We start from the raw sequence: 15325 nt of genomic DNA on the forward strand, positions 1-15325 counted from the left end.
ACTCCTTAGTGAATTGGACCACAAATGTGAACCAAGAAACTACTTATGGGAAATCCATTTATGATGATACAAACATGTTACACCAGATGATGCCTTGGTAGATGAAAAGGAAAAGGAAAAAAAAAAAAAACCGTGCCAGGCCTGACCAAGTTACAGTAGCAGACACCATGCTCTGTAGAACTGGAGAATATCAATTCTAGTTTTGGTTTCCTGGTCTCTATGCGTCCTAGAACCTTCTTTCTCTACAGATGTGTGTATGACTGCATGTTAAGTTTGTGCCCCGTTCTAAACAGTTGTGTGTCTTTCTGGTAAAACTAATGGTTTTGCTGAATTGATTTCCAAATGATCACCTTCATGTTAGTGCAGAAATCAAATTTCTTGTTTGTACCCAGATGCCCCTCAACTGAAGAATGGATGCAGAAACTGTGGTACATCTATACAATGGAGTATTACTCAGCAATGAAAAATAAGGAAATCATGAAATTTGCAGGTAAATGGTGGGACCTGGAAAGGATCATCCTGAGTGAGTTGTTCCAGAAGCAAAAAGACACGCATGGTATATACTCACTCATATAAACAACAATATAGAATAAACCCACTAAAATCTGTACATCTAAACAAACTAAGCAAAAGAGAGGACCCTAACTAAAATGTTCAATCCCCATCCTGAAAGGCAAACAGGATGGACATCAGAAGAAAAAGAAAATAGGAAACAACCTCGGAACCTGCTACAGAGGGCCTCTGAAAGCCAGAAGAAAACAGGAAACAACCTTGAAACCTACCACAGAGGGCCTCTGAAAGCTTCTGCAGTATAGACTGTCAAAGCAGATGCTGAGCCTGATGGCCAACTGATGGGCAGAGTGAATGGAATTTTATGTAAGAAGTGGGAAATAGTAAGAGCTGGAGGGGACGGGAACTCCACAAGGAGAGCAACAGAACAAGACAATTTGAACACAGGGAACTTCCAAGAGACTCATACTCCAACCAAGGACTATTCGTGGAGATGACCTGGAACCCCTGCACAGATGTAGCCCATTGTAGTTCAATGTCCAAGTGGGTTACATACTAATGGGAAGAGGGACTGCCTCTGACATAATCTGATTGGCCTGCTCGTTGATCACTTCCCCCTGAGGGGGGAGCAGCCTTACCAGGCCACAGTAGAGGACAATGCAGCCACTTTTGATGAGAACTGATAGACTAAAATCAGAAAGAAGAGGAGAACCTCCCCTATCAGTGGACTTGGGGAGAGGCATGCATGCAGAAAGGGGAGGGAGGGTGGGATCGGGAGGGGAGGAGGGAGGGGCTTATGGGGGGATACAAAATGAATAAAGTGTAATTAATAAAAAAATAAAAAAAATTTCTTGTTTGTATCTGAACTTTGACTTTCTGTAATAGTATTTTATCCACCATGAATCACTGAATCAACATATTATCACAATATACTCTAATCTTAGAACATTGGCTCACTCACTGATTATTCATATCTGAGAAAATAATGTCATTAAGAAATGTAATACCAATGGATACAGAAATTGTGGTATGTTTACACAATGGAATACTACTCAGCAATTAGAAACAAGGAAATCATGAAATTTGCAGGTAAATGGTGGGATCTAGAAAAGATCATCCTGAGTGAGGTATCCCAGAAGCAGAAAGACACACATGTACATACTCACTTGTAAGTGAATATTAAACATATAATATAGGATAAACATACTAAAATCTGTACACCTAAAGAAGCTAAGATGCTCAATCCTCATGCAGAAAGTTAAACGGGATAGACACCAGAAGAAGGAGAAAACAGGGAACAGGGCAGGAGCCTACCACAGAGGGCTTCTGAAAGACTACCCAGCTGGGTGTAAAAGCAGATTCTGAGACTCATAGCCAAACTTTGGGCAGAGTGCAAGGAATCTTGTGAAAGAAGGGGAAGATAGAAAAACTGGAAGAAGACAGGAGCTCCACAAGGAGAGCAACAGAACCAAAAAATCTGGGCCAAGGGGTCTTTTCTGAGACTAATACTCCAACCATGAGCCATTCATGAAGATATAACCTAGACCCCCTGTTACAGTGGTAGTCCGTGGCAGCTCAGTCTCCAAATGGGCTATCTAGTAAGGGGAACAGGGGCTGTCTCTGAAATGAACTCTGTGGCTGGCTTTTTGATCCCCTTCCCCTGAGGGGGGAACAGCCTTACCAGGCCATAGAGGAAGACTATGAAAGACAGTCCTGATGAAATCTGATAGGCTAGGGTCAGATGGAAGGGGAGGAAGTCCTTCACTATCAGTGTACTGGGGAAGAGGCATGGGAGGAGAAGAGGGAGGGAGGGAGGGCTGGTTTGGGAGGGGATGAGGAAGGGGCTGAGGGAGAGGGCTACAGCTGGGACACAAAGTGAATAAATTATAATTAATTTAAAAATAAATTAAAAAAATCTCAAAAAAGAAACTAATACCTTAGAAATATATCTAGTTTCCAATCTCCTCAAACACTGAGCGCTGTTGTCAGTAAAGAAGGTCTCTGTTCCCCAAAGCGCAGGGTGAGTTAAGTCTGTGACTCTACTGTGGGGGGCACTGTAGCCGTGATGCATGTTAATCGCGATGCCCACAGTGGAAACGGTGCACAACATAGGGTGTGAATCACTGTGTAACAATGGCTTCTCTTTGATAGTGGGGAATCAATATTACTGGGATATGACACAGGTGAGTTTCACTATTATTTCTGCCCTACTTTACCTAACAGTCTGCCTGGAGAAGCCCCTCCTACCACCCTACCCCCACTCCCTAAGGACTCCAGGGGGACTGAATAGGATGACACTACTCTTTGTTGTCCATTTTTTCTTTACCATTCTGACTGAGGTGAAATGAATTATCAAAATTGTTTTAATTTGAATTTCTCTATAGCTAAGTATGATGATATTTTGGGGGAGTTTTCTTAGCTAGTTCTTTTTTGTTTCATAAGGTATAGGTCCCAGGCCTACATTTTTGAATTAGTCATTTGTTATTTTGACCCATTGTTTCTCGAGTCTTTACATATTCTAGATTTTTAAAAAAAATTCTTTATTAATTACACTATATTCACTTTGTGTCCCCCCTGTGGTTCCCAATCCCTCTTCCGTCCCAATCCCTCCCTTCCTCCACCCTCTGCATGCATGCCCCTCCCCAAGTCCACTGATAGGGGATGACTTCTTTTCCTTCCTTCTGATCCTAGTCAATTAGGTCTCATCAGGAATGGCTGCATTATCTTCTTCTGTGGCCTGGTAATGCTGCTTCCCCCGTCAGGGGGAGGTAATTAAAGAGCAGGCCAATCAGTTCATGTCAGAGACAGTCCCTGTTCCTATTACAATGGAACCCACTTGGATACTGAACTGCCATGGGCTACATCTGTGCAGGGGTCCTAGGTTATCTCCATGCATAGTCCTTGGTTGGAGTATCAGTCTCAGGAAAGACCCCTGTGCTCAGATTTTTTGGTTCTGTTGATCTCCTTGTGGAGTTCCTGTCCTCTCCAAATCTTACTGTTTCCCACTTCTTTCCTAAGATTCCCTGCACTCTGCCCGAAGGTTGCCCATAAGTCTCAGCATTTGCATTGATAGTCTGCAGGGCAGAGATTTTCAGAGGCCCTCTGTGTCAGGCTCCTGACTTGTTCCCTCTTTTCTCCTTCTTCTGATGTCCAGCCTCTTTGCCTTTCTGGATAGGAATTAAGCATTTTAGCAAGAGTCCTCCCTTTTGATTAGTTTCTTTAGGTGTACAGATTTTAGTAGGTTTATCCTATATTATATGTCTATATGAGTGAGGACTAATATCCATTAGTCCTGACAGAGGACCAATATCCATTATATATAAAGAACTCAAGAAATTAAACAGCAACAAATCAAGTAATCCAATTAAAAAATGGAGTACAGAGCTAAACAGAATTCTCAGTAGAGGAATATCAAATGGCAGAGAAACACTTAAAGAAATGTTCAGCGTCCTTAGTCATAAGGGAAATGCAAATTAAAATGACCCTAAGATTTCACCTTACACCATCAGAATGGCTAAGATAAAAAACTCAAGTGACAACACATGCTGGAGAGAATGTGGAGAAAGGGGAACCCTCTTCCACTGCTGGTGGAAATGTAAACTGGTACAACCACTCTGGAAAGCAATCTGGCACTTTCTCAGAGAACTAGGAATAGCGCTTCCTCAAGATCCAGCTATACCACTCCTCGGCATATACCCAAAAGAGTCTCAAGTACACAATAAAGCCATTTGCTCAACCATGTTTGTAGCAGCCTTATTTGTAATAGCCAGAAGCTGGAAACAGCCCAGATGCCCCTCAGTGGAGGAATGGATACAGAAATTGTGGTACATCTACACAATGGAATATTACTCAGCAATAAAAAACAAGAAAATCATGAAATTTGCAGGTAAATGGTGGGATCTGGAAATGATCATCCTGAGTGAGCTATCTCAGAAGCAGAAAGACACATATTCTGGATTTTGAATCTTCTGTCAAATGTACAGCTGGCAAAGATTCTCTGGCATTCTGTGGGTGTTCTTTTCATTTGGTTTCACCTGGTTGATTGTTTGTCTAGCTATGCAGAAACTTTAGCTTTATAAAATTCTACTTGTCAGTTGTTTGCTATAAGTCGTGGGTAAATTTGGGCCCATTCAGAAAGACCTTTCTTACACAGATATCATGTGCAGTATTGCCCATGCTTCCTTCTAAGAGTTTCAGTGTTTCACGCTTCAGTCTCTAATCAATTTGGAATTAGTTTTTGTGTAAGGTGATAGATAAATTTCCTTCCTTTGTGTATGGTCTTGCAGTTTTTTCAGCACCATTATTTTAAGATGTTTTCTTTTCTCCAGCATATGTTTTTGGCATCTTTGTCAAATATGTCTGTCTTGTGCCAGTGTCATAATGTTTTTACTGCTATGTCTCTGTAATTTATCTTAAGATCAGAAAAGGCAATCACAAAAGTATTATTCTCTTTGCTCTCATTTTTATTCAGGCTGTCTGTGATATTTTGTAATTCCATATGAATTTTAGTTTTTTGTTTTTTACTGTTTCTTTGAAGAATGAGATGGGGATTTAATTGGGATTACTGACAAAATAGGTCTTGGGAAAAATGATGATTTTCACAATGTTAGTCCTACCAATCCATGAGCATGGAGTGCCTTTCTATTTTTACTCTCTCTTTTCATTATAGGTCTAAAGGTTTCATTGTAGCATTCTCTCAGTTCTTTATTTAGGTTTATTACTAGATAGTTTTTGAGACTATTGTGAAGGGGAGTGTGTTTATGAATTTCTTCACTGAATATTTGTTATTGCTGTATAGAAAACAAATTTGTCCAAGTTGATTTCCCATCTGCCCAAGTTGCTGAATTAGTTTATCATTTCTAGAATTCTTCTGTAAAATTTCTGGGATCTCTAATTTGTATCTATCTCATTGTATTATGTCATCCCCAAATAGAGATAATTTGACTTTTTCTTTCTCTGTTTGTATCCCTTTAATTTTCTTCTCTTGCCTTATTGCTCCAGCTAGTGCTTTAAGCACGGTATTGAAGTAAGGATAGTGTGCATCTTGTTCCTGACTTTGGGGTGCAGGTTTCTCATATTTAACCTATATTGTGTTGTGTTTTCTCTAGACCTACATTCTCTAGGACTTTTAACATGAGGCATGTTTAGATTTTGTCAAAGAATTTTTCTTTATCTATTGGAATGAGCATGTGATTTTTTGTCCTTAGGTTTGTTTATAAGATTAATTACATTTATTGACTTCCATATATTGAACCATCTTTGCATTTTGGGGTTATAGTCAGGTTGGTCATGCTGTATTGTCTTTTTGATGCATGTCAATATTCTGATTTCATTTTGGTTTATTCATCAGTCTCTGCAGGAGACTGGGCCCAGATTTTTTGGCTCTGTTAATCTCCTTGTGGAGTTCCTGTGTCCTCCTTGTCTTTCTATCTCTAGTTAGATGGCTGGGCTTTTCAGCCAAATCTTCATTTCATCTTGAGTCCTCTTCCATGTTTCTATCTTTTGATTGAATTGCATTCTCAAGTCTTGGATTGCCTTTGTCATTTCCACTAGCCTTGGTTTTTCTTTTGTTTTTGTTTTTTTCAGACAGGGTTTCTCTGTGTAGCCCTGGCTTTCCTGACTCTTGCTATATAAACCAGGCTTGTCCTGAAGCTCAGAAACTTGCCTACCTTTGTCTCCCATGTGCTAGAAGTAAAGACGTGCACCACCTCTGCTTGGTGAGGGTTTTTTTTTGTATGTTTATTTTTATTTTTTGATGCCACTACAGTGTTTATTCCCCATAACTTCTTTCTCCTTAAGTTCACTGAGCTGTTTGTGTCTTCTTTAAGCTCCTTCAACTCTTTGATGATGTTTATGATACTTCTTTTACATTGGATGTTCTGGAGTTCATCTAGTTAATTCTTTCCAGTAAACAATTTTACAATATGTGTAGGTTTTAGAGATAAAATAATGGCTTGAACTTTGTTATTGTTGCTATTTTTCTGATGCTATCTGGGATTTCAGACTCTCATTGTTTGCTCTGAGCTTGTTATGATTAATGCATGTTTGGAAAAAAGTAAAGGAGTGGGGGATGGTTGGGTTGAGGGGTTGGAAATGGCTTGGGAAGAATGTTGTCAGGTGGACAGAGGGAACTGGCCTGTTGTACAGACTGTTCTTCCTTTTTCAAGCAAGAAGAATGAGGCTAGATAGGTCTGATTGGAAAGGCTGGGTATGAAATGAGAGAGTTCTGTAGTTTTGGGGAATAAGTAGGAAAGATTCTAGTTTGTGCCTAGAGTTCTTTTTGCAGTAAATACATAGAAGGTTAGAGAGGCTAGTGCAGTGGTTGTGGGGTCAGGCTGAATCTTAGGGTTTTCAAAAAAGTTGTGGATAGGGAGGTAATAGGTTCTAACCAGGCCAGACCCTGCAGGAGGATGGGGGAAGTCTGGGTATGGAATGGGACAAAGCACCAAGAGACCTGAGTGTGGATGCACTTCAGGCAGGTCCTGGCAGAAGCCTAGAGGTTGGTTGTAGCATAGGTTGAAGTGGTTATAGTAGCCTGATGTGTAATCAGTAGTAAATTTATGAATTCTAAGAGATAATGAAAATGAATGCAGGGACCCACAGTCAAACGTTGGGTGGAACTCAGGAAGTCTCGCTGAAGAGTAGAGGAAAAGACTGAGAGAGCCAGTGGGGTCAAGGACACCACAAGAAGACCCATTAGAGGAACCTAACCTGGATCCATGGGGGCTCACAAGGACTGAACCACTAACTAAAGAACATACATGGCTGGACCTAGGTACCCTAACACATGTGTAGCAGAATTGCAGCTTTCTCTCCTGTGGGTCCCCTAACAACTGGAGCAATGGCTGTCTCTGACTCTGTTGCGTACCTTCAGATCCCTTTCCTAGAGCACGGTTGACTTGTCTGACCTCAGTGAGAGAGGATGTGCTTAGTCCTGATATGACTTGATGTGCTGGGAGGGGTTGGTACCTTCTCTGAGGAAATGGAGAGGGGGAATGGGGGAATAGGATGTGAGGGTGGAATTGGGAGGAGAGACGGCAAGGGTCTATAGTCAGGTTGTAAAGTGATTAAATAAATTAATGAAGAAAAAATAAAAAAAAACTAGAAAGACATGATATTTTGAACCAATTTGAAGGTTATTAATTGATACCTATCTAAAACTGGTTCAGGAACCTTAACCCTTATAAGACAATTCAAACAGATCAGTCAGTCACCTGGACAGAAATATATTCCTCAGAACACTGGAAGTAGTATAAAACTAAAACCTAATAAACTTCATAGCCAAGGTCTTTTCCTCCTCCATGGGACTATTTGGCTTTGCAATGGTCCTTTTTTGTCATTGCTCTCTCTCATCCCTGGAGAGTGCTTCACTGGGCTCTGTAATAAAGTCTACCCATCTTCATCTTTAAAAAAATGCAGTAACTTGCCAAGTGCGGTGGTACATGCCTGTAATTCCAGCACTCGGGGAGGCAGAGGAAGGGGGACCTTTGTGAGTTCAAGGCCAGCTTGGTCTACAAAGTGAGGTTAGGATAGTCAAGGCTACAAAGAGAAACCATGTTTTGCAACACCAAAACAAACAAACAAACAAACAAACAAACGAATAAATTTATGCAGATCAGGTAGCCAACTGGACACCCAGATTTAAGACAAAGTAGAGGGCACAGTCAAAGAAAATGATGAATTAAAATAAAGGTCTCATGGTTAGAACTAGAAAAGATCATTCTGAATGGGGTAGACTAGAACCAGCAAGACAAACATGGTATGTACTCATAAGTGGATATTAGCTTAAAAGGAATGGATAACCATGCTACAATCTTAGACCCAGAGAAGCTAACTAACAAGGAAGGCTCAAGAGAGAACACATGAATATCACTGTGAAGGGGAAATAGAATACACATTGTGGGTGCAGGGGGGTTGGTTCTGATTGGGGTATTAATGGGAACAGAAGGGATCAGGTAGGAAGGATGGAAAAAAAGAGTATTGGAAGAGACAAGTGGTATCCTGGAATGGGGTTGGGGAGCATCTCTGGGATGAGCTAGAGACCTAGAGTATTGCAAATTCCCAGGAAGCTCTGAGGGTGACCCTAGCAAGATTCCTAGCAATGGGGGAGATGGAGCCTCAACCAGCCATCTCCAGTAATTGGACAAGACTTCCAGTGTAGGGATTGGGACCCCAAACCAGACAAAACCTTTCTACCTACTATTTGTCCTGCTTCCAAGATGTGCTGAAATAAAGGTGGTACAGAAATTTTAAGAGTGGCCAACCAATGCCCAGTTCAGCTTGAGACTCATGTCATGAGAGGGAGCCCACTCCTGACACTTTCTGGATGGCTGGGAGCCAGAGGTTGGCTAGCCCAGAGACTTAGGATAGAACTAAATACAAACAGAATAAAAAGGTCAATGAAATGATTCCTAATGACATTCTGTTATACACATAGATTGGGGCCTAGCCCAAATGTCATCAGAGATCAGAGAGACTTTAACCAGCAACTGATGGAAACAGATACAGAGACCCACAGCCAAACTTTAGGCTGAGCTCTGGGAATCCTAAGGAAGAGGGGGAGGGAGGATTGTAGGAGCCAGAGGGGTAATGGGCACCACAAAACCCCACAGAATCAACTAACCCGGACTCATAGGGGGGGGTCACAGAGACTGAACTGCCAACCTGGGAGCCTGCATGTCTCTCTTCATAGGTCCTCTACATATATGTTACAGTTGTGTAGGTTGGTCTTCTCGTGGGACTCCTAACAGTGGGAACAGGGCTGTCTCTGACTCTGTTGCCTGAATGTGGGACTCTTTCCTCTTCCTGCATTGCCTTTCTAGTCTTAATAGGAAAGTAGATTTCCAGTCTTACTGCAACTTGTTATCAACGAAGAAGATATCAGAAGATGGAAACATCTCCCATGCTCACGGATTAGTAGGATTAACATAGTGAAAAGCCATTCTCCCAAAAGCAATCTACAGACTCAATGCAATTCCCATCAAAATACCAACACAATCCTTTACAGAACTTGAAAGAACAATTCTCAATTTCATAGGGAAAAACAAAAACCCCAGAATTTATAAAACAATCCTGTACAATAAAAGAGCTTCTGGAGGTATCTCCATCCCTGATCTCAAGCTGTACTACAGAGCAACAGTGATAAAAACTGCATGGTACTGGCAGAGCAACAGAATAGTGGATCAATGAATTTGAATAGAAGACCCAGAAAAACCCCACATACCTATGGATACTTGATTTTTGACAAAGAAGGCAGACAGCGTCTTCAACAAATGGTGCTGGTCTAACCAGATGTCTACATGTAGAAAAATGCAAATAGATCCATTTTTATCACCCTGCACAAAACTAAAGTCCAAGTGGATCAAAGACCTCAACATAAAACCAGACACACTCAACCTGTTAGAAGAAAAAGTGGGAAAGAGCCTTGAACTCATTGGCACAGGAGATAACTTCCTGAACAGAACAGAACAATAACCAGAATCTGGAAACAACCCAGATGTCCCTCACCAGAAGAATGGACACAGAAACTGTGGTACATTTACACAATGGAATACTACTCAGCAATTAAAAACAAGGAAATCATGAAATTTGCAGGCAAATGGTGGGATCTAGAAAAGATCATCCTGAGTGAGGTGACCTAGAAGAAGAAAAACACACATGGTATATACTCATTCATAAGTGGATATTAGCCATATAATATACTAAAATCCATAATCCTAAAGATGCTGAACAACAAGGAGGACCCTAGGGAAGTTTCTCAATCCTCACTCAGAAGGCAAATGAGATAGACATCGGAAGAGGGAGAAAACAAGGAACAGGAGAAGAGCCTACCATAGAGGGCCCCTGAAAGACTCTACTCAGCAGGTTATAGAAGCAGATGCTGAGACTCATAGCCAAACTTTGGGCAGAGTGCAGAGAATCTTAGGTAATAAGGAGAGATAAAAAGACCTGTAAGGGGAGATAGAAAGACCTGGAGGGGACAGTAGCTCTAAGAGCAACAGAACCAAAAATCTGGGCCCAGACGTCTTTGCAAAGACTGATACTCCAACCAAGGACCATGTATGGAGATAACCTTGACCCGTTACTCAGATGTAGCTATGGCAGCTCAGCATCCAAGTGGGTTCCCTAGTAAGGGGAGCAGGGACTGTCTCTGACATGAACTCAGTGGCTGGCTCTTTGATCACCTTCCCCTGTGGAGAGTACAGCTGTACCAGGCAACAGAGGAAGACAATGCAGCCAGTCCTGATGAGACCTGATAGGCTAGGGTTAGATGGAAGGGGAGGAGGACCTCCTTTATTAGTGGACTTGGGAAGGAGCATAGGAGGAAAAGAAGGAGAGAAAGTGGGATTGGAAGGGATGAGAGAGGGGCTACAGCTGGGATACAAAGTGAATACATGGTAATGCTCAAAAAAAGGTAAAAAAGTAAAATTATAGCTGCAGATTCTACACTTATATGAAATGTTCTAAGTTTTTGACACAGTAACTCACTCTGGAGAGCTTTACTGGGAAGTTGGATACTCATTTCCTTTACTATTCAAATGAAATGACACCAAAAAGCCAACTTTATCCTTCCCTCATAGACCTCCACTATTACCATTTAAGTAGCCAGAATCACTATACTATACACTATACTATAGTATACTGTACTATACACTATTAACAATATTGACACCAGGGAAGACATTTTAAGAACTCAGGATTTTATTTTATTTTATTTATTTATCTATCTATCTATCTATCTATCTATCTATCTATCTATCTATCTATCTATCTATCTATCTATTTTTAGAACTCAGGATTTTAAAAGGAAATAGATTTCTCAGAAAGTCAGTGGCCAGTGTTACATTTCAGACCAAGACAAAAGCTGATGTATCTAACATATCAAAGCGAATCTGGCCTCCTGGTTCGTCCAGCACCCCTCAGTCCCTACCTGTTACAGGGTATGGCTTGCACATCCTGCCTTTTACTCTCAACTCTCCACAGCCCAGGGGCTGGGCTGCCCTTCTCCAGAGGCTCTTTATGTAAGCCAGACATTTTGGTTACCCATCCCTTTTATACCTTTGACCTTCTGGCTGCTGCACTTGGTTCCCCTCTTTCCTCTGTTCTTTTCTCTGCTCCCCGCTCACATGGCCCACCTCAGCCTGGTTATGTCCACTATAAACTCTTTGTTATTCTTGTCCCTGCCTCTACCTACGCTCTCCCTTTTGTTTACAATAAACTTTCTGCTCCATTAGGAGCAGTCATGTCCTTTCCTTTCTTTTTTATTTCTTTTGTTTTTATTCAATCAACCCATTAACAGCCTAGAGCTGAATTAATCCTGAAAGGTCTTGATATCATCAATAGATACTGGCATTGCCATTTTGCTAGCTCAAGGAACTTTGACTTCCAGAAATCATTTAAAAAGTGCTTTTAGATAAAATATAGAAAACTTAAAAAAAATCAGTGGCAAATGCAGAGACTCATGATTGTCCCCCACACAGAAAATAGCAATGTATGTGGCACAGCCCCTAAACAAGTCAGTCAAACCACCCATCTATGGCTCTGGAGACAGTAAGAGGAGGCCGAAAGGAAAGAAAAACGAGAAAGGTGAAATGGGCATGACACGTCATTCACCAGACTCCATACAACTCTTGCAGTCAGTAACCCAGAGCAACTGCCCTTAGCTGCTTTGGCTTCACTCAGGACCAGCCCTAGCCACAGTCAGTCTTAGAAGGGGACAGGATCACAGGGCCCCACTCTTTACCCCTCAGCTGTGGCTATGGGTAGATTTCAGGAGAAGGAGAATAATCGTCTTTAGTTGTGTCTCCTCTGCTGAGCCCATCAGGCTCCAATACAGCTCCAAACCCACAGTTGCCCAGAAGGCTGTGGTTAATCTTTGTGGATCACAGAACAAAATGAATAGAAATGAATGAGAGAGAGAGAGAGAGAGAGAGAGAGAGAGAGAGAGAGAGAAAGACAGAGACACAGAAAGACAGAGACCGAGAGACAGACAGAGATAGAGACAGAAAGAATTGGAAGAATGGTTCAGGATTGTAGGGAGTCAGGGATGAGAGTATGCACTAAGGGAGGTTTATCATATGAAAGGGAAAGTAATAATAAAAATAAAAATGACATCAGTCTTGACTCTTATTTTTGTGGCTTTATCTGGGATGGAATCAGCTAATGCTGGCTTCACTGAGAGTCTGGAAGCCTTGGCTTATTTTTACAACAAAGAAGACTTTAAGTAGTTTCAGTATCAGTTATTCTGTGAAGTTTTGACAGAATTCTCTGAAAAATTATTTTGCTTCTTGGCTTTTATTTGAATGAATGTGCATTTATTCTTGCTTTACTGTGGTTGCTGCTAAATATTCATTTATTTCATGTTGGTGTAACTTTGGTATCTGGAAAGAATAGGGTATTCAGCCATTCCTTTTAGAATTTTCGATGTAGTTGCCTAACGGTCATTAAAGTCAGTAGGCGAGAGATTTACTTTATACTCATGTCTCCTGATTTGGCTGTGCAGTTAGACTGGGTGCTTCTCGAGATATGCTGACAAAATGTCCTACACAAGTAGCTACTGGGGAGATGCAGACTAAATCTCTAAGATTTCATCTCATACCAGTCAGAATGACCATCGTCAGGATAAATTACAAATGTTGGCATGAATGTGAGGAAAAAACACTGCTTGTCAGAGTGAAAACTAGAGCACCCACTTTAAAAAATAGTTTAGATTTTTCTTAAAAACTGAAAATAGAACTAGCATATATATGTAATACTGTTTCACCATTTGCTCATAGATGGTCCCCTTATTGTTCCCTACATGTCTCTGTGTACACCACGCCCATCTCCACAGGCTGAGGAAGGGACTTCGAACCCTAGCTAAGAAAGATTTTTCATAGCTATAAGGAGGACCAGGTTTCTTTGAGGTCAAACTGGGCTGTCCTTATCTTGAGAGGTTAAAAGACATCCCAGCTCTGCAATGAGGTGAGAGCTCAGAAATACAAACCCAGAGCTAGAGACCTGTCTTTAAAGCACATGGTTCTGAGTGCGTGGGCACCTTTCACATCACAGAGATACTTGTTTCATATTGTCATAAGGGTTGTGCTTTCCTGAGTATACAAAGAAAAATGATGCCACCAGCTAATAGATTCTGCATATGTGAATGAATTAAACATACTAATAGTTAACTGAGGCATTAATAATGCATCCATATTGAGCCAACGAATGAAATAATAGCATTTCCGCTTGGAGTCATTTAACTAAAGGCAAGTCCAGATGTTCCCTGTATCCTGTCAGGGACAAATAGACACAGCCAGACACACACAGAGACAGACACACAGGGACAGATTCACAAGACAGCCTTCGGGCAGGCACGGATTGAGACTCATGCAACAGACAGACAGAGGACAGAAGACACAGGAAGCGTGAAGTATAGAATAAAATCTGGACTCTCTCTTGGTTAAATAACTGCAAGGGGAAGTGATTTTGTTCTTTTTTTGACACTGTTGCATTATTGGTGACTTGGAAATGATCGCTGGTGCATATACATATACTTACGTAACAATATTTAATGAAAATGGAGATCATGAATTTGAAAGAGAGCAAGAGGGGTCTGTGGAAGGTTTGGAGGAAGGAAGGGAAAGAGAGAAATGATTTAGTTGTAATTTCAAAAATTAGTAACATTCTTTAAAAAGAAATGAAGATATTGCTGCCAGAAATAAAGTTTCTGAGACCAGTTTAAGCCACAATTAAAAAAATTAGTCCATTATCTCATTTACAATGTATATTTTAATAAGTTTAAGATCTAGTAATTATGAAAAAGAATCCCTGTGAACAGGCTTATCCTAAACTGTTAAATTTGCATAGCAAAAATCAGTTTAGAGATTGTTTTTAATATTTAAAAAATGTACCTTAATAATTGAATCACTCTATGAATGTAAAATACCAAGTTATCTGTTTTTCATAAGGCAATAAAGAAGGCTTTAAAGTGTTTTTATTTTATATATATGAGTGTTTGTGAACTCACTGCATGCTCAGAGTGCCTCAGAGAGCAGAGCACTGAATTCCCCAGAGCTGGAGTTACAGACAGGTGTGAGCCTCTGGTGGCTGAGACCTGGGTGCCTTGTAAGAGCAATCGAGTGTTCTTTAGCTCTGTGCCATCTCTCCAGCCCTGATACAAGCCTCCTTATTACATACACTGTAAATTATCAAAGTTACTATTGGGAGGGAAAATATTCCCTGTAATTTTATCACAGAGATCTGGCAAACATATAAATAGAACATACATTTGCACATATCACATCTTTCATAAAAATTGTATATTTATAATGAAAGCATCACAATATAACAAAAATTTAGCTAGGCGATGGTGGCACAGGCCTTTAATCCCAGCACTCAGGAACTCAGAGGCAGATGGATCTCTCTGAGTCATAATCTTCAGTCTATAATGAATTTTATAGCAAATGTAAAAGTAATTAACCAGGAATTTTTTATTTTTTAAATAAGGATGAGGATTTCTATATAAAAATATAATACGTAAACTATATTTTATATACCAAATATAAGAAAAAATATATTTACTTTATTGGTGTATGCTTATGTATATGTTTAGGCACATGGAAAAAGGGTAGAAATTAGAGGCCAAATCTGAGCGTTGTTCTCTCCTTCCACCATGTGGGTTTTGGAGATTGAAGTAGCAGGTGCCCTTACTCACTGAACCATCCACCAGGCCTGGCCTCAGATCTCTTATTTAGTCTCTTTAGGAGCTCCAAGGACAAAGGATGGCTTTTCCCTAATACTGTCTTAGAAATAATATTTAGCTTGTTAAAGATTGACT

This window comes from Psammomys obesus, unplaced genomic scaffold (genome assembly GCF_907164565.1).
Source record: "Psammomys obesus unplaced genomic scaffold, mPsaObe1.curated_primary_1811, whole genome shotgun sequence".
Classification (NCBI taxonomy): Eukaryota; Metazoa; Chordata; class Mammalia; order Rodentia; family Muridae; genus Psammomys; species Psammomys obesus.